General features: G+C 35.5%; 1 long non-coding RNA gene across 1 annotated transcript in view; it reads right to left on the bottom strand.

Annotated features, from left to right (window-relative positions):
* Nucleotides 1-25831, bottom strand: part of LOC131511976 (uncharacterized) — a 375735-nt gene that overhangs the window by 319305 nt on the left and 30599 nt on the right. The window lies entirely within an intron of this gene.

Genomic DNA, 25831 nt, shown 5'->3' with positions numbered 1-25831 from the left:
AATACTAAAACTGCATTAGCCTCTGAGAACATACAGCCCGATGCTTTCACTTAATATAAAACGTGTGAAGAAATAGACTACCTTGTCTTTAAGCAACAGTGTCTTATAAAAGAAAGCCTAACCAAGGACAGAACCAACTCCAATATAAGGAAGTTCAGTGAGGAGGGTTCCATAAGGAGGTGTCCAAAACTGAAAACCTACAGATAGAGTAACCAATGCACCTCTCACTTCAGGCATGTAAGCAAAAATAGAAGAGTCACCTTCCAATAATGATCTAGACAGAAAAAAAAAATATCAACCTGGATCCAGTAAAAAAGGGGTAAGTGAGCCTCTCTTCAGTGTTAGATACCAGACTAAATGCTGTAGGGAAGGGGCGCCTGGATGGCTGTCAGTTGAGCTACTGACTTCGGCTCAGGTCACGATCTCCCGGTTTGGGAGTTCGAGCCCCACATCAGGCTCTGTGCTGACAGCTCAGAGCCTGGAGCCTGCTTCTGATTCTGTGTCTCCCTCTCTCTCTGCCCCGCCCCCACTCATGCCCTGTCTCTCTCTGTCTCAGAAATAAATAAACATTAAAAAAAATTAAATGCGGTAGGGAATATAATTGAATAAAAATGGGATATTTATGTAACATTCAAGTAGGCAAAATGAACAAAATATTAGTTACATTTACTATATTTCATTCCATATTTTATTAGAAATCATCAGAATTAATTATGTATAGTACACTTAGAAGGCATAAACTATCCCAGTTTAGTGCAAAACAATCTCTTGAGGGCAACAGTGAACCAAAGTGTGAACACAGACTATGTCATTATTAAATTACCTTGAGAGTTGTCCTATCATTAAAATCTATTTTCTGTGTTGTGCAAAACTCAGTATCATTCCTAAAAGATGATAGGGAAAACTAGTTTTCTTAGGGAAAACTAAACTATTATTATTTTGCTTTCTATGAATATTTCATAGAAATGAAATCTTTTTTTTTTTAAAGGTAGAGAGCAGCTTTGAAGTACGAAAGTCACTGTGAGCCTGTGGAGGTGGGGGACAATAAAAACTGTATGTATTCGTTGTATGCATAAGAAACTTACAGAATTCTTTGGTAGCAGCTAACAAACCACATCACGACTATATAGGATAGTACAAAGTTTGAAGGCAGCAGAGTTAAAACAAAGATAGTCCTGAAAAAGGCATTGTCATTTACCAGGTGCATTAACTTGGGACAATTCATCCACCTTCTCAGAGCCTCAGTTTCCACAAATGAAAATGTGTCTGGTAACTTGTGTGTTTTGTCCAACACTTTCAACTTCATTTGTTCCAAACTTGGACATTAGCCAAGTTATTTCTTAATACAAAGGTTTTTCAACAACACAATTTACATCTCTCATAGCTGGCATTTGCTCACTCATCTGTGGTTAAAATTGTTCCCTTTTTCTCCTCTTTCTTGGCTGGCTAACCCATAACTCACTCTCAGCCTTCTTTTCAGTTGCAACCTTCACTAGGGAGACTAAAAAATCTAAATATTCACTTCTTCAGTCTCCACTATAACTGTGGTCCTATGTCACGGGTCTAGCTAATAAGGTTTAAGTGAAGTCCTCTGAGAACACTAGAAAAACTTGTTTTCACGATAAAAAGGGATAGACTTGGCTTGGGAAGCCCTTATTTTCTTTCTTCATTAGGCATGGACATTATATCTGGAACTGCATGTTCCATGGAGACCACAGCAAAGGAATCACTGAAATGTTACCACCACATCGTAGACCAACTGAGCTAAAGGCAGTAACTGCCTAACTCTGACTGGTTCATGTGTAAGAAAAAGAAATCCCCATTTGTTTAATCTATGGTTAGTTTTCTGTTAAGTGAAGTCAAAAGCATTTCCTTCTGACACAACGTTTCTTTTGTTCCTTCTTCCTCAATTTTTTTTTCAAATCTTCTCACGTTAGTTGTAATGTGTAATATCTTTGTCAAATACATTCAATGAAGTGACACTGTAGTATTGTGTAAAGAATACTGCATGAGAAATCAAAGAAATGTTTTTATGGGCACCTGGGTGGTTCAGTCGGTTAAATGTCCAGCTTTGGCTCAGGTCATGATCTCACAGTTTGTGGGTTCGAGCCCCGCGTAGGGCTCTGTGCTGACAGCTCAGAGTCTGGAGCCTGCTTCAGATTGTGCGTCTCACTCCCTCTCTGCCTCTCCCCTGCCCGCTCGCTCGCTCTCTCTCTCCCTCAAAAATAAACAAACATTAAAATTTTTTTTAAAAAAACAGATGTTTTCACATCTATTAGTACATAAAACTTTGGAGAGAAAAGTTAATATTTCTTACCTTCAGTTTCACCTTATACACAGTTATTGAACTAGATAATGAATATTTTATATTTAAATCTCTAAAAATGATCTCAGAATCCTTCAAAGGAGACAACTGGAGGAAATGGTATTATTGGAGCCCAGGTTAGCGTCAGCACATGGGAGATGGAAGCATGGCGAATGTATCTGACAGGATATGGAATTAGGTGGAAGCATAACCTCTGCAAAAGTAGACGCACACTCTGGCTTCTCTCATCCTGCCCTCTAATTTGTCTCAGTGTCACCCCTTGGCTGAACTCCACCAAGAAGCAATTTCTATGGAAGCCTAAGAACCACAGCTCACAGCAATGTGATACAGTGCAGGGCCAGGGAGAGCTGAAGGCTACGTCTGGGCACATAGGTCCAGGAACGCACACAAATAAGTATCAGAAATGAATTTCACATCGGGGGATTAAAAGAGGAATTAATTCAGGAAGCACTTATGGATAACATTTGTGAAAGAATCCAAAGAGTAAAACAAAGCTTGAGAAATGGGGGTAAAAAAAGCACAAAAATGTAGAGAAAAATAGGCAAAATTATAAAGACAAAGGTCTTTACCTTCGCTTTTTAGAATAATTTGTAAAAAATCGATTCTAGGACCTTTCTTCCATTTTCTGTCATTCTTTGACATGTTCATTCACTGATTCATTCAACAAATTCTTATTGAACCCCTAGAATCTTCCAGGGACTAGGCACCCGGAATCATATGCACTCTTATTAAGCTATTCATTTCTACACCATGTTTCTTTTTCCTGGAATGCTTTTCTCACAAACACTGTTCTAGCAAATTCTCATCCTTCAATATCCCGTCAACTGTCTTGATCTTAAGAAGGTTCCTAAAATCCCTCTAAACCCAGTTTAGAATTTCCTTCCTAACTACTACTAACTTTGGATGTATTTTAGCATTGTCACTGTACATTGCAATTATTAACCTAAATTGTATTTGCCAACTGGGCTATGAATATTTTGAGATAAAAGCCTATGAAAACAACTTCCTGACCTTTGTTAGAGTTTATTTTACAAAACTCTTTTGTATATTTGTGTATAAAGATTTGTGTGCAAAATTATATTTTTTAACAAATTCATCCTGATTTTTAGAAAATGAAATGTAAAAATTCTGTCCCCTGACAATTCCCCCTAAACCATTCAACTAAAAAAAAAAAGAAAAAAGAAAAAACAAACAAACAAACAAACAAACAAAAAAAAACCTTTCTCTGTTCCAGAAAGAAATCTCAAAGTGTAAATTTTAGGTTTGTAATATTGCCATATTCTAGACTTAATTCTTTCTTTGGGTTTCCTGTATTCCCCACGGGACTTGGAAGTAATCACTTACTAATTGTGACAACATGTGGTTTCTTACAGCTACTCATCTACTTTTCAATTTCTATTCTGTTTACCTAAAACATAAGAATTGGCAGACAACATGGCTGAAAACCAAGTATATGGGTGTTTTTGTCTTTTTTTTTATATATGGAGACTAATATAGAGAGATATTAAGGACCAAAAGGACATTTCTTTTTTTTTTTTTAATTAGTTTTAAGTTTATTTCTTTATTTTGAGAGAGAGAGAAAGTTGGCGAGGAGCTGAGAGGGAGAGGGAGAGAATCCCAAGCAGCCTCTGCACTTGTCAGCACAAAGTCTGATGTGGGGCTCCACCTTCCAAACTATGAGATCATGAACTAAAATGAAGAGTTGGACACTTAGCTAACTGAGCCACCCAGGCACCCCAGGATATTTATTTTTCTACATAAAAACACTTATCTTTGTATACTGGCTGTATATTTGAAGGATTACACTGCAAAATACTATGAGAATCATTATTTATTGCTTACTGTATCCTACACACTATCAATGCCCTTTATATCCCTTGAGTCATGTTACCCGTAGCACAGCTTTACAGGCTAAGTACAGTTACTTTAGCCAATTTATGGCTAAAGAAACTGAAAGTTATCTAGGAATCCACAGTTAATATGAAGATTCCAACAAGTCAATAAAAAACAAAATGCGCAACTAAGACCAAGGACTCAGTTTTCACTCATAAGTACTGAAACTTTTGGTTTGTTTTAAACAAAAGTGGTGCTGGGGTGATTAAAAACTGTAATGTTAAAGACCATTTAAATTGTCTGCATCGAGGCACAAATGTATACTTGAGCACTCAGCTGGGATGCCATATTGCCAATGTAATTCAGATTCCCTTCTTTAAAACATTTATGTGAGAGCTTTATCATTACAGCTGAGGCATCCTACATGGCATGAATATTTTTATAAAACACCCTGAAAATACATATCTTAGTGATCAATTCAGCACTTGTAATCTCCCAAACTTTATTTTAATCAGGAGTTAATGATGTATGGCACTTCTAGTAAGTAAATGAATGTCTGAATTGCTGTAAGTTATTTTAATAATTGCTCAGCTAACCATTTAAATTATCAAAGATCTTTACTTGTGCAATGTCATATAAATGATGGAAATTAAAAATTAATCAACACGATTTACGTAACTAAAAGCTGCCATCTAATGGGATATTTTTCAATAAGACGACAGCAGTAATTATGCTGAAAAATATTCATTCCTGTAGTTTGAACGATTATAGCAATTTCCACCAGGGGATTTCGCAGTCAGATTCTAGTTCTGGGCAACAGTGATTAATATAATGGTTATTAATGAGAAGTAATTTTGATACTTCTCACAGTGTTTAGGTGTCAATGCCTTGAAAGCAATATGTTTAGCATATTAATAATAAAACTTGCATTGGATTGGCTAGCAAGTAAGCTTATTGATTTTTTTTTTCCTTTTCTTCTATAATGGGAAAGGTCGATTAGATGTATAGAAACAATGGAACTTTTCACAGCTGGACTTTACATTTCTCTGTGCTGACATCTTTTGAACTGTGTACAAAGTTCATTAAATGTGCAAAGGTAGTACTGTTACAGGAAGAAAGTGGTAGGGTCAGAGGTCACAATCCACAGCAAGGTGACAATCCCTTGTGGATGGCACCCTGGGAGCTGAGTTAGTTGAGAACTGTCTTTCAGGTTGCCAACAGAGAGAGAGAGAGACTAAAGCCATCAGCAGCTAATATTATTAGAGTAATTAAAATGAATATTGACAGAGATTCGTGGGCTTCATATTAAGTCGAACACAGAGAAGGCAGTAGTGCATCAGATTCCATAAATATAAAATTGTGAATTAATGATTATACAATATATATGATTTGGGTAACACTACATAAATATATATACACCCTGGGAGTCTGCAACAATGTATATACATTAAACGCATCCGAATCTATTGGCCCAAAGTTAGAAAAGCAAGAAATTATTCTTCCTCCCTACTCATTCCCTTTCCTAGGATTTTGTCAAATATACTCTTTCCCCATCTATCTGAACTTGCTGTTTGGAGACACATAATATACGGATACAAACTATAAAAATTATATCCTACTGTTTGTGGTAAGCAAAAGGGTAACACTTGTGTTGTAGGAGTCCTAAATTGTGAGGAGAACACTAAACCAGGTATCATTACGGATACAGAAGTATGATTTTACCCAAAGCACAAATTAGTCCATGAAATATATTTCTCATGTTTTATTAAAAACATATAATCTAAAGAGATTTCAAGTAGAATGACACTATTGGCAAAATCAATGTTTAAGGATTACCTTTAGTTTGTTAATCATTGCAAGTGTAATATATGAAAAATTACCAAACAATAGAGTCACATAAAGGATTATTCAGGAGTTTCATAAAACAGTCTGAATGGCACTATTTCTCGAGACTGAGAAAGTCTTGTGTTACATTTTATGACACTTCTAGCTTCTTTGTTGTTTGGATGTTATCATTAATGTAAAGAAAAATATTTTTATCTCTACGCGAAACTTGAATTTTGTTTCTATTTCCTGGTAATCAAAGTCTTCCTAATGTTAATTATATCGAAACATTTTTATTTGCTTGAAGTGGTTACTTTAACTTTCTTTTCTTAAAGTCTCGTATTGCAGCAGGGGTCTGACATGGAAGTGAGTGTGATCACTCTTTGATTTCACATGAGTGATGAGTTCTTAATGTAGTGTCAGGGAACAGATAGACTTTAAAGCTTACTTCCTTCTTCCTGCTCTCTATCTCTCTTCGGATTTATATGTCTGCCTTCTACAGTAATATATGCATCATTATCGGAGATAAGGTTGGTGAAAACTACAAGTATAAATAGAACTCTATTTTCTGATTCTGTGGAACAGACAAAATTAAACTAAACTAACTGCGCTACGAATATAAGTCAGAGATTTATCAGAGAGGAGCAAAAGGAGCGTGAGAATAACTAACTAAACATTTTATCCCAAACATGAACACATTTAACACAAAATATAGTTTAAAAATTTAAGACCGTTTCTGATGAGAGTAAATGGCATAAAAATCCTACTCTTACCATTTTATCACATGGAAACATCATCGCATCTTCAGGCTTTACAATAAAAGTGCATGGTAACTTAAGGTGTAGTTGTTCCGCCATTTCAAATTGATGTGCAGTATTTTAGAAGTTCTAAGGATATCTTTGGGTATTCATATAATTTAGCCTCTTTAATAATTAAATTACTTCCATGAAATTATCAGGACTGTAGTCTCATAATTTAATTGTGTACCTTTTAGTCTTTTTTATTATGTACGTGCCACTCAAAAGCATAGTATGAATAACAATGGCTAAAACCAGTTATGAAATAAAATTGAGCTGAACAGATATTTTCAAGGTTTCTACTGAGAATCCACATTAACCATGTGATGTGCACATGCTAGAGAGAATTGTCAGAGCAACGACTAACATTCGTGTAGCACTTGACAGTATCATAGACATCTCAAATATTCCCATTTAACCTTCAAAAAGATCTTAAACTCTGTTTCGTAAACGAGGAAACTGAGAGTCAATAATACAAATCAGAGCTGTTACATCTCCTTATGATCACATCAGTCAATAAAGCAGGGCATTTTTTTTTCTCTTTGGGGGGACGGAAGAAACAAAAATCCATTAAAATCACGAATCCTTTTTTTTTCCCATTTCTGTTTTTTAATAATGCTAAATTTACGAACTTGTTGCTCTTGTCTTCAGTTCTATGTCGCCTATATTGGCCAGTGATAGCAGTTATCTCACCATTGTCATTTCTCATTTGTCTACTTGCCTGCTAGAATCGCATATGCTCAGTATGCACGAGGGCCATGCTTTTCTGGGCATCTCACAAACTGTCAGGCCCATCTTGACATTTAAACTATCTGTTGAGTGTTTCCAAGTAAGTTTACATTCTAGAATACTTAATAATACTTTTATTTAGTATTTGTTTGGAGAGCTCTTGTTCCGATTAATATTTTTACTTTTTAACGTTTATTTATTATATTATTGAGAGAGAGAGAGAGAGAGAGAGAGAGAGAAACACAGAGTGAGAGAGGAGGAGGGGCAGAGAGAGAGGGAGACACAGAACCCGAAGCAGGCTCCAGGCTCCGAGCTGTCAGCGCAGAGCCCCACGCGGGGCTCGAACCCACAAACCGGGAGATCGTGACCTGAGCCGAAGTCGGACGCTCAACCGACTGAGCCACCCAGGCGCCCCTTTATTAACATTTTAAAAAATATATTTATCCTCGGGGCATCTGGGTGCCCCTTTATTAACATTTTAAAAAATATATTTATCCTCGGGGCATCTGGGTGCCCCTTTATTAACATTTTAAAAAATATATTTATCCTCGGGGCATCTGGGTGGCTCAGTCGGTTGAGCGTCCGACTTCGGCTCAGGTCACGATCTCCCGGTTTGTGGGTTCGAGCCCCGCGTGGGGCTCTGCGCTGACAGCTCGGAGCCTGGAGCCTGCTTCGGGTTCTGTGTCTCCCTCTCTCTCTGCCCCTCCTCCTCTCTCACTCTGTGTTTCTCTGTCAAATATAAATAAACATTAAAAAAATATTTTTAAATATATTTATCCTCCTCTGGTGAAAAAGAGAACCATGAAGCTATTTTTCAATGTTATCTCACACCATTTTAGTTATGATTGCTTCTGGTTTACTCATTAGCTACATTTTCCCTGATATTTTATTTTTCCTCTTCTTTTAAGTTTGTTTGCTTGCTTATTTTGCGAGAGGGGGTGAGCGAGTGGGGGAAGGACAGAGAGAAAGAATGCCAAACAGGCTCCATGCCGTCAATGCACCCAACACAGGGCTAGATCTCAGGAAGCATCAGATCATGACCTGAGCCAAAATTAAGAGTTGGATGTTTAATCAACTGAGCCCCCCAGGCGCCGCTATAGCTTCTTTTTAATAATATCTCTTCTAATTTAGGCAACAAAGTGATTTATTTTTAGAAATATTAACTAATGTAGTACCATTTGTAATAAGCTCATAATAAATTATTTGTAATTTTGGTAATACCCCCCAAGTCACTTTAATCGGTAAATATTTTAAAATAAATACACATTTTTCTTTGTTCTTCTCCTTTTCTTTCTTTCTTTACTTCATTTTTTTTCCAATAAACAATTACTGAGCCTCTACAATGTACTCATTCTTCAGGGAATCTCAGGTATAGTGGAGAATAAACCTTACCCTCCTGGGACTTATATTCTAGTGCTAATAACAAGTGTGAGCCCTCTTTTATGAAAGTAGTACAAATACACAAATCTAAAGAGCAAGAAAGAGTCATGAATTTCAGGCAGCTACTTTGATAAAATTATAAAATTAATAATAAGTGTACTTTTAAATGAAAGCATCTGGTAGAATGTTCATGAATTCATTCATGATAGAAGACTAGTTGTTCAAGCAAAATAAGCGAAAATCGCTTGGGTTTTTTCACAATTGACTAAATCTGTAATATACATTTGAGTATTTTTATTTCAATTTAAATACATCTAACACCTAAACACTTGAAAATTTCATAAGAATACTCCATCTGTAAAATACTGGTATTGGAATAATTTTCAACAAAACACTGTCAATACCAAAGTTGAGAATGTAGTCTAAGAGTAAGTAGATGATAAATCAGCAAGATTCTGAATTTCAAAACATTCTACTAGCAACAGAGAAATCACATACAGATTCATTAATCAGCTTTTTATTTATTAAATCCATATTTCAACTAATACTTCCAACATCCTCAGAGAAAGGAAAGTTATGTACAAATGATCCCAGTCTGAGAAAGGCTGTGATCTGAATGATAGTGAAAAGTGCACAAGATTCCATTGGAATGAACACAGCAGTTGTTCCTCCTTTGTATGTTATTATAAAGAGAACTGGGGGTCAAATTGCATGAATGATAAATGGAAGGTACTTGAATTGGGTTGGTTCTTTTATGAACATTATACATTGACCTTGGCAGTTTTGACAATTACATCCATCATTTCTAAGAATCCATTCCAACACCCCAGCCTGTTCTCTAATGTGACCAAATAAACAGGGTTTGTGAATATAAGAATCAAAGATTGATCTTCTGTGCCACTGCACTGATTAACAGTTTGTTACTTACTGTAGCTTTTTCAATCTATGGATTATGCAAGGATCATAACTCACTATGGCACACCTGTAGATAGCATGTTAGAATGCTTTAATCTTCACTTACAGGCTTCAAAAGGATCAATATTGGACTTCTATATTTGAAAATCAAAATGAAGTAAAACCTTTATGGAGCTCATTGCATACTTTTAAGGTGCATTTTAATTATTTCCATGTTGCTTCTATAGAAACAGCTGGTTGAAGATGGAAGTAGACCAACCATTTCAATTTTTATGCTATTTTAACCTGTGGGTAACCTACTTTTAGGTTAAAAAGAATTTTTGTCTCAAATATTTTTCCTACAAGTAGAATTATATATAGGTTGAGAAGCAATCCCCCACTCCATCACCAAAAATATTAAATGCAACATTATTTGAAGTCACAGAAATTTTCTCAGAAAGTGTATTGTCAACTATATAGCAGTACCTAAAAGTTTGGAGTAAATTATGTGTTTGTGAGCACTGAGAAATCCTAAGTTATGAGCTGTTTTCAAATCCAAGGACTTGAAAATTAAGTTTTTTAATGACTTGGGTTTCTTTAAATTTATGTCGTGATAATGGCTTTATGTTAGAGCTAGCTGGGTTGTCACATTAACAAAGTCTTCATATTTCAACTGGCAGGCAAATTTGCAAGAATTAGGGATGCACTGTGTATTCCCAAACCCCCATTTCACCTTGGTTTCAAACATGTAATCTGGCATATATTAAGCATTCAGGCTAATTCAGTCATTTCTCTTACATATTTTCTCCATTTTTGTACCTTTTACTAAGGGACCCACAAATTATGATATTTATCTTTTAAGAAAAGACTCTGGGGAAGAGGCAGGAAGATGGCGGCAGAATTGGAGGACCCTAGGCTTGCCTTGTCCTACGAATACTAGAGAACTATCAAATCACCTTAAATACCCCAGAAATCAACCTGAAAACTGACAGAACAAACTCTACAGCTAACAGGAGAGAAGAGGTCATCTTGAAGAAGGTAAGAAGTATGGAGACATGGTTTGGGGAGAATTGGATCCTAGCTGCTGCAGAGAGAAGGTAGCCATTGTCACAGAGAAGGACAAGAAAGAGAGAGAGAAGAGCACCCAAAGAACACACAAAGAGAAGCTTTCCCCAGAGCTGTTGGTTTGGAAAATGAGAGGAACTGAACTTCATGAGTTCTTGCAACCAGCAGGGCTTAAAGCATGGAGTTTTAAAGGTCACTGGACTTAGCTAGGATAGAGCCTAGAGGGCACTGTGCTATTCTTGGAGAGAATGCAAACAACCCAGGGGCATACAGCGAGGAAACAATCATCTGAAGAGCACCTGGGGCACACAGTGGGGAGAGGCAACCTTCAGGAAGACACCTCTATGGGAACAAAGGAGCTGGCTGGTGCCACGTGCCTCCCCCATCCCTCAGCATAAGCCGGGAGTCCCTGCAGGGAGCATACGAGCATGGATAATGGCTGCCTAACTTACTTACACTAAGCTCTACATCCATGCACTTCAGTGGAACTTACCTTCTCAGTCACACCTACCTCAGTCATAGCCTGGTGAGCCTCTCCCCCAGAAACCAGAACAAACCCCTGTCCACACCACATCTCTAAGAGATTTTGCAAAGCCTCAGTTCTGGTGGAGGTAGTGACAGGTCTCATTTCACAGATTAGCGTATACCTACTTAAAACTCACCACATTCAGCACAGGGACCAAATTCTGTCCACAAGAGGCAAGGAGGGCCTCTGCAAATGACTAGTCTGAAGGATAGGTGCAGCCAGAACACAACAGGAGACACTCCCTGACGTGCCAGCCCTGGGTACTACAAGACCTCTTCATCTTAAGGCTACTACTTTCAGGAGCAGGAGACATAACTGGTTTTTCTAACACAGAGAAGCAGCCAGAAACTTAGACAAGATGACAGGACAGAGGAATTTTTCCCAAATGAAAAAACAAGATAAAGTCACACCAGAGATCTAAATAAAACAGATATAAGTAACATGCCTGATGGAGAATTTAAAGCAACAATCAAAAGGATACTCACTGGACTTGAGAAAAGAATGGAAGACATCAGTGAGACCCTTACCACAGGGATAAGAGTTAAAAAAGAATTAATCAGAAATAAAGAGTACAATAAACAAGATTAGAAACACACTTGATGCAATGAACAGCAGGCTGGGAGAAGGAGAGGAATGAATTAATGATCTAGTAGACAAAGTAATGAAAAGCAATGAAGCTGAACAAAAGAGAGAAAAAAGAATTACGCAACATGAGAATCGACTTAGAGAATTCAATGACTCCATCAAACATAATCACATTCATTACATATGAGTCTCAAAAGAAGAAGAAGAGAGAGAAAAGAGGACAGAAGATTTATTTGAGGAAATTTTGGCTGAAAACTTTCCTAATCTGGGGAAGGAAACAGACACCAGATCCAGGAGGTAAAGAGAATTCCCAACAAAATGAACAAAAGTAGGCCTACACCAAGATACACTGTAGTTAAATTTGCAAAATACAATGATAAAGAAAAAATCCTAAAAGCCTCAAGACAAAAGAAGTCCCCGGGGCACTTGGGTGGCTCAGTTGGTTGGGCATCTGACTTCGACTCAGGCCGTGATCTCGCAATTTGTGGGTTTGAGCCCCATGTCGGGCTCTGTGCTGACAGCTCAGAGCCTGAAGCCTGTTTCAGATTCTCTCTCTCTCTCTCTCTGTTCCTCCCCCACTTGCTGTTAGTTTCTCTCTCTCAAAAATCAGTAAACATTAAAAAATTAATAAAAAAAGAAAAGAAAAGACAAAAGAAGTCCCCGACTTACATGGGAAGACCCATAAGGCTAACTGAAGATCTCTCCACAGAAACCTGGCAAGGTGGAAGGAAGTGACATGATATATTCAATGTGCTGAATGGGAAAAATCTGCAGCCAAGAATAATCTATCCAGCGATGCTATCATTCAGAATAGAAGAAGAGTTAAAGAATTCCCCCAAACAAAAATGAAAGGAATTCATGACCACTAAACCAGCCCTGCAAGAAAGATTAAAGGGGACTCTGAATAGAAAAGAAAGACCAAAAGTGACAGTATAAAGAAAACAAAAAGGCAGTAAAAATGAATATTTCTGTAAAACACTAGCCAAGAAACTCATAAAAAAGGATATAAAATATAATAACACATACCTAAAATGTGAGGAGAGGAGAAAAGAATGTGTTCAACCATAAACAATCATAAAATGTAACATAGACTGTTACATGCAGAAGAGGTTATATAAAAGCCTAATAGTAACTATATATCCAAAACACTAATAAACATGCAAAGAATAATGAGAAAGAAATCCAAATATATCACCAAAGAAAATCAACAAAATATGAAAAAGAGAAAGAATCATAGAAAATTATACAGAAACAACCACAAAACAAGTAATAAAATGACAATAAATATACATCTATCAATAATTACTTTGATAATGTAAAGGACTAACCTCTCCAATCAAAAGATATAGGGTATCAGAATGGATTAAAAAAAGGACCCATTTATATGCTGTCTATAAGAGACTTATTTCAGACCTAAAGACACACACAGATTGAAAGTGAGGAGATGGAGAAATATTTATCATAAAATGGCCATTAAAAGAAAGCCAGAGTAGCAATACTTATATCAGGCAAACGAGGTTTTAAGAACAAAGACTGTTAAAAGAGACAAACAAGGGCACTATATAATAATAAAAGGGACAATTCCAAAAGAAGATATAACAACTGTAAATATTTATGCACCCAACAGGAAACACCCAAATTCGTAAAACAATTAATAAAAACATATAGGATCTAACCGATAGTAATACAATAACAGTAGGGGACATTAACAACCCACTTACATCAGTGGACAGATTATTTAAACAGAAAATCAACAAGGAAGCAATGGCTTTAGACACACTGGACCAAATGGAGTTAACAGATACATTCAGAACACTGCATCCTAAAACAGCAAAATACATTCTTTTCGAGTTCACGAACAGATAACGTATGAGGCAACAAAACAGGCCTCAACAAATACAAGAAGATTGAAGTCATCCCATGCACCTTTTTCTGACCATAACACTATGAAACTAGAAGTCAACCACAGAACAAATCTGGAAAGAACACAAATACATGGAGGTTAAAAAACATGCTACTACACAATGAATGGGTCAATTAGGAAATCAAAGAAGAAATTTAAAAAAATAGATGGAAACAAATGTAAATTAAAACACAATGGTTTAAAATCTTTGGAATGCAGCAAAAGCTGTTCTAAGAGAGAAGTTTACAGCAATACAGGCTGTATCAAAAAGCAAGAAAAATCTCAAACAACCTAACCTTACACCTAAAGGAGCTATAAAAAGAACAACAAATGAAGCCCAAAGCCAGCAGAAGGAAGGAAATAATAAAGATTAGAGGAGAAATGATATAGAACTAAAAAAAATAAAAATAAAGAGAGAAAAAAAAAAGAACAGATCAATGAAATCAGGAGCTGGTTCTTTGAAAAAAAAATAAAATAAAATTGATAAACCTCTAGCCAGGCATCACAAAGAAAAGAGAAAGGACCCAAATAAATAAAATCACAAATGAGAGAGGAGAAATAACAACAAACACCACAGAAATACAAACAATTATAAGAGAATATTATGAAAAAACTATATGCCAACAAATTGCACAATCTAGAAGAAATAAATAAATTCGTAGAAACATATAAATTACCAAAACTGAAGCAGGAGGAAATAAATAACTTGAACAGACTGATAATGAGCAAAGGAATTGAATCAATAATTTAAAAACTCCTAACAAACAAAAGTCCAAGACCAAACTGCTTCGTAGACAAATTCTACCAAACATTTAAGAAGAGTTAGTACCTATTCTTCTCAAAATAGTCCAAAAAATACACAAGGAAGATAAACTTCCAAATTCATTTGATGAGGCCAGCATTACCCTGATACCAAATCCAGATAAAGACACCACACACAAAAAAAGGAGAACTGCCAACCAATATCTCTGATAAATATAGATGCAAATATCTTCAAAAAATACTACCAAACCAAATTCAACAAAACATTAAAAAAATAATTCACCATGATCAAATGGGATTTGTTCCTGGGTTGCAAGAGTGGTACAATCTTGCAAATCAATAACATGATACATCACATTAACAGAAGAAAGGATAAGAACCATATGATCATTTCAATAGATGTAGGAAAAGCATTTGTCAAACTACAACAACCATTCATGATAAAAACTTTGAACAAAGTAGGGTGAACATACCTCAACATAATAAAGGCCATGTATGAAAAATGCACAACTAGTGTAATCTTAAATGGAGAAAAACTCAGAGCATTTTCTCTAGAATCAGGAACAAGACAGGGATGTCCACTGGCACCACTTTTGTTCAACGTAGTAGTAGAAGTCTTGTCCAGAGCAATCAAACAGCAAAAAGAAATAAAATGCATCCAGAACCACAAGGAAGAAGTCAAACTTTCAGTATTCACAGATGACATGATACCAAATATAGAAAACCCAAAAAACTCCACCAAAAAACTACTAGAACTGATAAATGAATCCAGTAAAGGCTAGGATACAAAATCAACATACAGAAGAAATCTGTTGCATTTCTATACACCCAGGGTGAAGCAGCAAAAAGAGAAATTAAGGAATTAATCACATATACAATTACAACAAAAACAATAAGATACATTGGAATAAATCTAACCAAAGTGGTGAAAGACCTGGAAATTATAAAACACTGATGAAAGAAATTGAAGATAACAGAAAGAAATGGAAAGACTCCATGCTCATGGATTGGAAGAATATTGTTAAAATGTCAATATTATCCAAAGCAACCTACATATTTAATGCAATCCCTATAAAAATATCACTAGCATTTTTCACAGAGCTAGAAAAAAACAATCCTAAAATTTGTTTGGAACCACAAAAGATCCCAATAGCCAAAACAATATTGAAAAAGAAAAAGCAAAACTGGAGGCATCACAATTCCAAACTTCAAGTTATATTACAAAGCTGCAGTAACCAAAACGCTATGGTACTGGCACAAAAACAGACACATAGTTTAAAAGAACAAAATAGAAAACCCAGAAATAAATTCACAATTATGTGGTCAACGAATCTTTGACAAAGTAGGAAAGACTATCCAGTAGGCAAAAGACTGTCTCTCCTACAGATGGTGTTAGGAAAACTGGACACCAACATGCAAAAGAATGAAACTGGACCACTCTCTTACAACATACACCAAAATAAATTCAAAATGGATTAAATATCTAAATATGAGACCTGAAACGATTAAGATCCTAGAAGAGAACATAGGTAGTAACTTCTTTGAAATTGGCTGCAGCAATTTCTTTCTAGATAGGTCTCCTGAGGTAATGTAAATAAAAGCAAAAATAAACTATTGGGACTACATAAAAATAAAAAGCTTTAGCACAGTGAAGGAAACAATCAATAAAACTAAAAAGCAACCTACAGAATGGGAGAATATATTTGCAAATGACATATCCGTTAAAGGATTAGTATCCAAAATATATAAAGAACTTCTAAAAATCAACACCCAAAATATGAATAATCCAATTAAAATATGTTCAGAAGACAATGAAAAGACATCTTTTTTTTTTTTTACAAAGAAGACATACAGATGGCCAACAGACACACGAAAAGATGCTCAACATCACTGATCATCAGGGAAATGCAAATCAAAACTACAATGAGATACCACCTCACACCTGTCCAAATGGCTAAAATCAGCAACATAAGAAACAACAGGTGTTGGTGAGCATGTGGAGAAAGAGGAATCCTACTCTTCACTGATCATGGGAACGCAAACTGGTGCAGCCACTCTGGAAAAAAGTATGAATGTTCCTCAAAAAGTTAAAAACAGAACTACTCTATGGTCCAGCAATTGCACCACTAGATATTTATCCAAAGTAACCTTTGGATAAAGAGTAATTCAAATTATGGAAATTATGGAATTATGGAAAATTCCATATTTTGGAAAAAGCCTAAGTGTCCATTGACTGATGAGTGGACAAATAAGAAGTGGCATGTATGTGTGTGTGTGTATACATATATATATACATATGTATGGATACATACATATATATATAAAAGAATAGAATAAAAAAAGAATAGAATCTTGCCATTTGTAACAGCATGAATAAAGCTACAGAGTATTATGCTAAGTGAAATAAGTCAGTCAGAGGAAGAAAAAAATCGTATGATTTCACTCACAGGTGGAACTTAAGAAACAAAACAAATGAACAAAGAAAAAAAGAAACACAGAAAAACAAACTCTTAAATACACAGAACAAACTGGTGGCTGCCAGTAGGAAGGTAGATGGAAGGATTGGTGAAAAAGGTGCAGGAGATTAAAAGTACACTCATTGTAATTAGTAGTGAGAAATGTGTAGGACTGTTGAATCATTATCTTGTATACCTGAAACTAATACAACACTGTACGTCAATTTTATTTCATAAAGACACATATACTAATACATGTTAATAATTAGTATATTAAAGGGGCGCCTGGGTGGCTCAGTCGGTTAAGCGTCCGACTTCAGCCAGGTCACGATCTCGCGGTAAGTGAGTTCGAGCCCCGCGTCAGGCTCTGGGCTGATGGCTCGGAGCCTGGAGCCCATTTCCGATTCTGTGTCTCCCTCTCTCTCTGCCCCTCCCCCGTTCATGCTCTGTCTCTCTCTGTCCCAAAAATAAAAAAAAAAAAAAGTTGAAAAAAAAATAATTAAAAAAAATAATTAGTATATTAAAAATTATTTAAATCTCAGATTAACTTAATTTTTATGTATTTTTAAATATATGTAATATATTCAAAAAGTAGTATGTAGGGGCGCCTGGGTGGCTCAGTCGGTTAAGCGTCCGACTTCGGCTCAGGTCACAACCTCGCAGTCCGTGAGTTCGAGCCCCGCGTCGTCGGGCTCTGGGCTGATGGCTCACAGCCTGGAGCCTGCTTCCGATTCTGTGTCTCCCTCTCTCTCTGCCCCTCCCCCATTCATGCTCTGTCTCTCTCTGTCTCAAAAATAAATGTTAAAAAAAAATTTTTTAAAGTAATATGTAATTAATATGACTAAAATAATAAAATATGTATATTGGGCTGGTATTCAAAGTATTTTATTGCTAAATATTCCAATATGTTTGGAATCTTTTTTTGTTTTTAAATTCCAAAAAGTTAACATACAGTGTAATATTAGTTTCAGGTGTACAAATATAGTGATTCAACACTTACATACGACATCAGGTGCTCATCACAAAAAGTGTACTCCTTAATCCTCATCACCTATTTATATATATATATATATATATATATATATATATATATATATATATATAAATCTTCTTTATCCATTCATCAATTAATGGACATTTGAACTGCTTCCATATTTTGGCTAGTGTAAATACTGCCGTCAACATAGGGGTACATATATCTTTTCAAATTAGTGTTTTTGTATTCTTTGGGTAAATACCAACAGTGCAGTTACTGGACAATATGATAATTCTATTTTGAAATTTTTGAGGAAACTCCACACTGCTTTCCACATTTTCTTCAACCAATTCACATACCTACCAACAAAGCACAAGGGTTTCTTTTTTTCCACATTCTCACCAATATTTGTTTGTGTTACAAATATTACAGATATTAACCATTCTGACAGGTATATAAAAAGTGCTATCTCATGGTGGTTTAAATTTGCATGTCCCTGATGATTAGTGATGTTGAGCATCTTTTCATTTATCTGTTGGCTATCTGTATGTTTTCTTTGGAAAAATGTCTATTCAAGCCCTATGTCTATTTTTAATGAAGTTATTTGGGTTTTTTTGGTGTTGAGTTGTATAAATTCTTTACGTATTTTGAATATTACCCCTTTATCATATAAATCATTTGCAAATATCTTCTCCTATTCAGTTGGTTGCCTTTTTATATTGTTCGTGGTCTCCTCTACTGTGCTAAAGCTTTTTATTTTGATGTAGTCCCAATAGTTTATTTTTGCTTTTGTTCCCCCTTGTGTGAGGGGACATATCCAGAAAAATGTCAAAGAAATTACTGCCTATGTTTTCTTTTAGGAATTGAATGGTTTCAGGTCTCACATTTAGATATTTAATCTATTTTGAGTGCTTTTGTATACGGTATAAGAAAGTGGTTCTTGCACTGTTGGTGGGAATGCAAACTGGTGCAGCCACTCTGATAAACAGTGTGGAGGTTCCTCACAAAATTAAAAATAGATCTACCCTATGACCCAGCAATAGCACTGCTAGGAATTTACCCAAGGGATACAGGAGTGCTGATGCATAGGGGCACTTGTACCCCAAAGTTTATAGCGGCACTTTTAACAATAGCCAAATTATGGCTAATAATTGAGCCTAACTATGGCTAATAATAAGAGCCTAAATGTCCATCAACTGATGAATGGATAAAGATGTGGTTTATATATACAATGGAATACTTTTTGGCAATGAGAAAGAATGAAATCTGGCCATTTGCAGCAATGTGGATGGAACTGGAGGGTATTATGCTAAGTGAAATAAGTCAATCAGAGAAAGACAGATACCATATGTTTTCACTCTTATGTGGATCCTGAGAAACTTAACAGAAGACTATGGGAGAGGGGAAGGAAAAAAAAAGAGAGGGAGAGAGCCAAAAACTGAGAATAAACTGAGCGTTGATGGGGGGTGGGAGGGAGGGGAGGGTACGTGATGGGCACTGAGGAGGGCACCTGTTGGGGATGAGCACTGGGTGTTGCATGGAAACCAATTTGACAAAAAATTTCATATTAAAAAAAAAAGTGGTCCAGTTTCACTTTTTTGCTTGAAGTTGTCCAGTTTTCCCAAAACCATTTGTGGAAGAGATTGTCTTTTTCCCATTGTATATTCTTGCCTCTTTTGTTGTAGATTAATTTGACCATATAAGCTTGGGTTTATTTCTGGACTTTCTGGTTTATTCTATTCAGCTATCTCTTTTGGTGTCAATACCATACTGCTTCGATTGCTACAGCTTTGTAGTTTATCTTGAAATCTGGAATTGTAATACATCCAACTTTGTTTTCCTTTCTCAAGATTGCTTTGGCTATTTGGGGTCTTTTGCAGTTCCATGCAAATTTTAGTATTATTTGTTCAAGTTCTGTAAAAAATGTTGTTGGTATTTTAATATTAATTTAATATAAATTTTGTTGGTATTTAATCTGCATTAAGTGTGCAGATTGTTTTGGGTAGTATGGACACTTTAATAATATTTGTTCTTCCAATCCATGAGCATAGGTATCTTCCATTTGTTTGTGTCATCTTCAATTTCTTTCATCAGTGTTTTATACTTCTTGAAGTACAGGTCTTTCACCTCTTTGGTTAAGTTTATTCCTAGGTCTTCTGTTAATTTTGGTGCAATTGTACATGGGATTATTTTATTCATTTCTTTCTGCTATTTTTCTATTAGTGTATAAAAATGCAACAGATTTCTGTATATTAATTTTGTATCCTGTGTATGCTGAATTCATTTATAATAGTATATATTAATATTATGTATTACATATTAATATAATCAATATCATTACAATATATCAATATTGTACAATATATTAATATAATCATAAATTAATATATTATCATTATTATGTTGTCTTATTTTTTTTTTGCTAATTAATGGCACAAAAATTTTTATATGAATACTGTATGATCTCTAATTACATATTTTCCTATGAGCTGTTTAATTATATATGCTTCATGTTTTTCAAACACATAAAACATTGTTTAATATTTGTGGATAAATAACTTTCATTGTCAGGTTCTAAATTTAGTTTATTTCTATGTTTGGTAGTAATAGATGGTAGTAATAGATGAAAATGATGTATCTATCATTGCATAATATGTACAACATAATATATACACAAAGGATGAGGTTCAGTCTTTATAATAGTATATATAAATGAATGTTTCCAAGAGTCTTTGAAAATCTTAATATCACCTTGTGTTTGCTCACTTTTCGTCACTATCATTGTTCCATCATGCATTATAACTGAAAGAAATTGTAGTGTCTTGATCAGTTTTTCGGTAATTTGTGCTTGTATTACTTGTGTTGTCTTCTTTACAAGAGTCATTTTAAGCCATTTGTATGTAAATTTTATGGGGGCTAGATTACTTCCAACTATATAAAATTATGAATAAATTCCATTAGTTGGCTAGACACATAGTCACACTGAAATCACATGAGGCCAAACAAAGGCACTGTGGATCTTCCCCTCTTCTCCATCCCTCTCATCTGTCCCCACCCATCCTCCTGCTCTTTCTTCTTTACCTGACATTAGACTTTTCTGGCATGGGTGATGATAAACAGAAGAATCCAAAACAAAATCTCTAACATCTACTCAAGATTCAGAACTTACAGGAGCAAATATATGCAATTACACTTTCATATTACTACTACCTGTTGTCACTGCATCACATCTGCATTAGATAACACGTCCAAAACAAGCTCCCTTGTATACCCTAAATTTCTTTAAAATGGTTTGATTTCACAGACGTCCTAACAGTATCATTTTCTCAAAATTTTCTGAGAGATCTCTGTCAACAACTGTCCAGCCTAAATCATGGTCACTTCCTTTTGCCTCATTGTAATTTATTTTTTTTTTCTTAATTTTTTTTTTCAACATTTTTTTTTATTTATTTTTGGGACAGAGAGAGACAGAGCATGAACGGGGGAGGGGCAGAGAGAGAGGGAGACACAGAATCGGAAACAGGCTCCAGGCTCCGAGCCATCAGCCCAGAGCCTGACGCGGGGCTCGAACTCACGGACCGCGAGATCGTGACCTGGCTGAAGTCGGACGCTTAACCGACTGCGCCACCCAGGCGCCCCTTGCCTCATTGTAATTTAAATGACTTCATACTATTTCAGGAGTGGAAATAAGCTTAGACTTTAGCTCTTTGGAAAAAAACATTAGAATTGGGCTAGAATAATCACCTACCTCCTTCTGATGATTTCACATGTGCCGTCAACTCTCCAGGATTATTTGATTTGTTTATATGAATTTTTTTGTAAATGCACCTGTCATATCATCAACATATTGCCAACAAAAAACTCACTGAGTTCAAACAATTATTATTTTAAATAAAAGTTTAATATTAGTCATATTATATCTTATCAATGTTATTACTTAGCTTTTCACATATGGTTCCTGCTTTAATTCCATAAATTAGGAATATCTTCATGCTTTAAAATTATAAAGTATTAAAACAATAAGGATTCACCATTTTTCTGCCACTTCTCTTCTAATGAGTATATTATTAAAAGAACAAAAATAATTGCCCAGTATAGACAAGAAGAATTAAATAATTTACTAAAGATAGCATTAAGTAAAAATCCCCTGAATGTGAATTAAAATTAAATTGGAGAAAAGAGGGTAATAAATTGGCCTCAAGCATAGATCATATTAAACATAAGATTATTATCGAATGCCAGCTGTGCTTTTCTTTGAAGTAGCAGGTTTATCGCTTTTAAAAATTGAATGCCATTGGTTAATTTGATATAAAAAGTTCGCGATTTCCAGATAGCAAAAGGGTACTCATTAAAAATATTTAAATAATTAGAGTGTCCTTTTCTATTTCAACATGATGTTATTGAACTAGTGTTCTCAGATCAGCTCTTGGCTTGAATTAGAGGACAGGTCTCCTGCTCTGCTTCCTCATAATCAAGAATTTTTGAAACAACAAATTCTAATTAAGGGGCAGAATGTATTTTACAAGGGTATGTATGACATCATGGCCTTTGCCAAATTAACAAACAGATTATAGTATGGACAGAATAATAAAGTCACTGAATTGTATATAGAGTGGATGTCATAAAATGCATATTTTGCAGAAAGAAAAACACTTAAATGTCAAGGAAATTCAGCCCACCATTTTACCCAATATTTATACCATTGTGAACTAACATTGAAGGTGTAACTCAGCTCTTCTCTTGTTCCATATTAATTCTAATGTTATTCTCATGGTTTGGTATAAATTTTTTCATATAAAATGATCCCTACTGAAGGGGATCCCTACTGAAATTCTTTATTGAACATTCACATGAAGGAACGGCAATATATCCTAAAGCTGGAAATACTGACAAATTTCATGTTGAGCTCGAAGGTGGCATCTGTATGAAGGATTTTCAAGGGTAGTTTGGATTACAGTCACCCTCACTTGTCTTAAAGATCTAATACGCAAATCTTTCACAGCTGCACTACCACTAGAGTTGACGCAATTTAAATACGAATTTCAAGGTCTCCTCCAACTCAGTCTTATCACAGTGAACTTTAGCACTGTCATATATTTCTGGAGCTTTCACTATTTTATGTCCCATTTTAAATTAGTTTACATGGGAAATCATGGCTCTTTGGTGCCTCTAGTATTTTCTTAGCCAGAATTTCTCCATTACATCTATATGCTTTAGATTGTTGTTGGAAATTTTATGGCTTTAGGATTTCCTGTACGTGCTCAAGAAGCTAATGTCAAATTCATTTTTGCAACAGACAATGCATTCTTATATAAAATATATGAGCTAAGTCCCAAATTCCACACAGCTTCAGTATCACTGGAAATTATTTGAATTATATCTAACCAATAACTATTGCATTGTTAAATCCCAACAGATTTTCCAGAATCCTTTTTGCCACAATTTCTAGTCAAAATCACATGAAAGTACCTTATCTTGAAAAGTAAATCTCTCCTCTCTCAACTGAGATACCTAGTTGTCAGTCTCCTGCTATAGCAAGCAGCAACAATTGTTTATTAAAAACATGTATAACATAGGGGCGCCTGGGTGGCGCAGTCGGTTAAGCGTCCGACTTCAGCCAGGTCACGATCTCGCAGTCCGTGAGTTCGAGCCCCGCGTCGGGCTCTGGGCTGATGGCTCGGAGCCTGGAGCCTGTTTCCGATTCTGTGTCTCCCTCTCTCTCTGCCCCTCCCCCGTTCATGCTCTGTCTCTCTCTGTCCCAAAAATAAATTAAAAACGTTGAAAAAAAAATTAAAAAAAAAAAACATGTATAACATAATACATTTCATTTTATTTATTTTTAGAAGGCTTCTTATTGGGGTGCTTGGGTGACTCCAATAGTTAAGCGTCTGACTCTTGGTTTGAGCTCAGGTCATGATCTCACAGTTCATGTGGGATGGAGCCCCATGTCAGGTTCCACACTGACAGGAGAAGCCTGCTTAGGATTCTCTCTCTCTGGACTTCACCCACACACAACCTCTCTCTCTCTCTCTCTCTCTTTTTTAATAATTTACTTCAATAACTAATAATAAATAATATAATATAATAATAAATAATAATAAATAATAATAAAAATAGTTTATGATTAAATAAAGATTTCTTATTGATTGGTCCTGAGGGTATAGGATGAATGATATTTATACTCTCCTCTTCAGAAGTTATAATAAAAAATAGTAAAGTAGAATATAAAAGTTAATTTTAAATTTTTTTTTCAGCGTTTTTTATTTATTTTTGGGACAGAGAGAGACAGAGCATGAACGGGGAGGGGCAGAGAGAGAGGGAGACACAGAATCGGAAACAGGCTCCAGGCTCCGAGCCATCGGCCCAGAGCCTGACGCGGGGCTCCAACTCACGGACCGCGAGATCGTGACCTGGCTGAAGTCGGACGCTTAACCGACTGCGCCACCCAGGTGCCCCTAAAAGTTAATTTTAAAAACTTAAGTGATATTAAGAGTATGGGAAGTATACCCAGGGAGTTTAGAAAAGAAAGGAACCTACAATACCAAAATAAATTTGTGGTATCATAGCAGCAGTTACAGTGAACAGGGTACCTTGAGAAAAGAGAATACTTTTTGTCAAGCAGAGGAGTGAATAGTATCTATGCAGAGGAGAGAGTCAATGCATCGAGGTGTGAACAAGCATGCATATCAGGAGATGAGTGCAAAGCACAAAACGGGGTGGGATTGAAACCCGAGTATAAGAAGTAAGAGTGGCAGGAATCAATGCTAACTATGTAGATCATAAGACATTGATCATTCTAAGACTTTAGAGTCCTCATCCAAAGGGCAATGATATCTTGGAGGTTTTTAAGCAGAGAAAAGATGTGATGATGTGAGCATTCTGGCGGAAATGTACAGAATGGATCCAGTGGGAGAAACAAGATGACCTGTACCTATAACCCAAGTAACAAATATTAAGTTTTAATTAAAATAATTAATAGAGAGATTATGGAGTAGGATCAACAGAACTTTGGGATAAGTTTTATTTAACAAACAAAGGAAAAAATGAATTTAGGATGACTCAAAGCTTTGTAGCTAGGAAAATTCTACAAATATTTTTATTTTTACCTGATAAAGGAGTAGAACACGTTTGGGCAGGGAGGAAATGAAGGAGGTAAGATGAAGAGGTAAATTTCAAAGAACTTCAACTTTAAGGCATCCACATGAAGATATATCAAGTACATAATTGGAATGATCTCATAGGGCAATTTTCAATATAATACAATATAATATAATACAATATAATATTAGAAAAATATTCCATAGCAAACACTCTCAATAAATCAACATGTATAAGTTACACAGAACAAACTGTTGCTATACTATTTCAAGACTATACTATTTCAACCACAAAAAATATCTGAAAAGTGCAATTAAGCCACTAGCTGTTTTGAGCCAAGAAAAAGTTCCAGAAATTTTTATCAGCTTTCCCTTGTAAGATTAATAGAATAACACTAAGCAACTATACAAAATAACTAACATTTTCAAAGCTGGTCTAGCTATATACATTTTATGTCCTTACTAAATTTATGTCAATTTTCTGAATGGTGATATGACAGGAAAGCCACAATGTAAGGATATATGAGTCAAGATGAGCTAAGTTACACTGTGGTAAAATATACTCTTAAATCTCAGTTGTTTATCACAGCTAATACTTTGTCATTCAACCAGAGTTCCTTGTGGGTAAAAAGGGATTGTTCTCCTTCTGAGAACATAGAGATCCAGGCCAACTCCCAC

The sequence above is a fragment of the Neofelis nebulosa genome, chromosome 5, assembly GCF_028018385.1.
Source record: "Neofelis nebulosa isolate mNeoNeb1 chromosome 5, mNeoNeb1.pri, whole genome shotgun sequence".
In the NCBI taxonomy this organism is placed as follows: domain Eukaryota; kingdom Metazoa; phylum Chordata; class Mammalia; order Carnivora; family Felidae; genus Neofelis; species Neofelis nebulosa.
The sequence above is the reverse complement of the archived record's forward strand: the minus strand, read 5'-3'. Positions and strand labels throughout refer to the sequence as shown.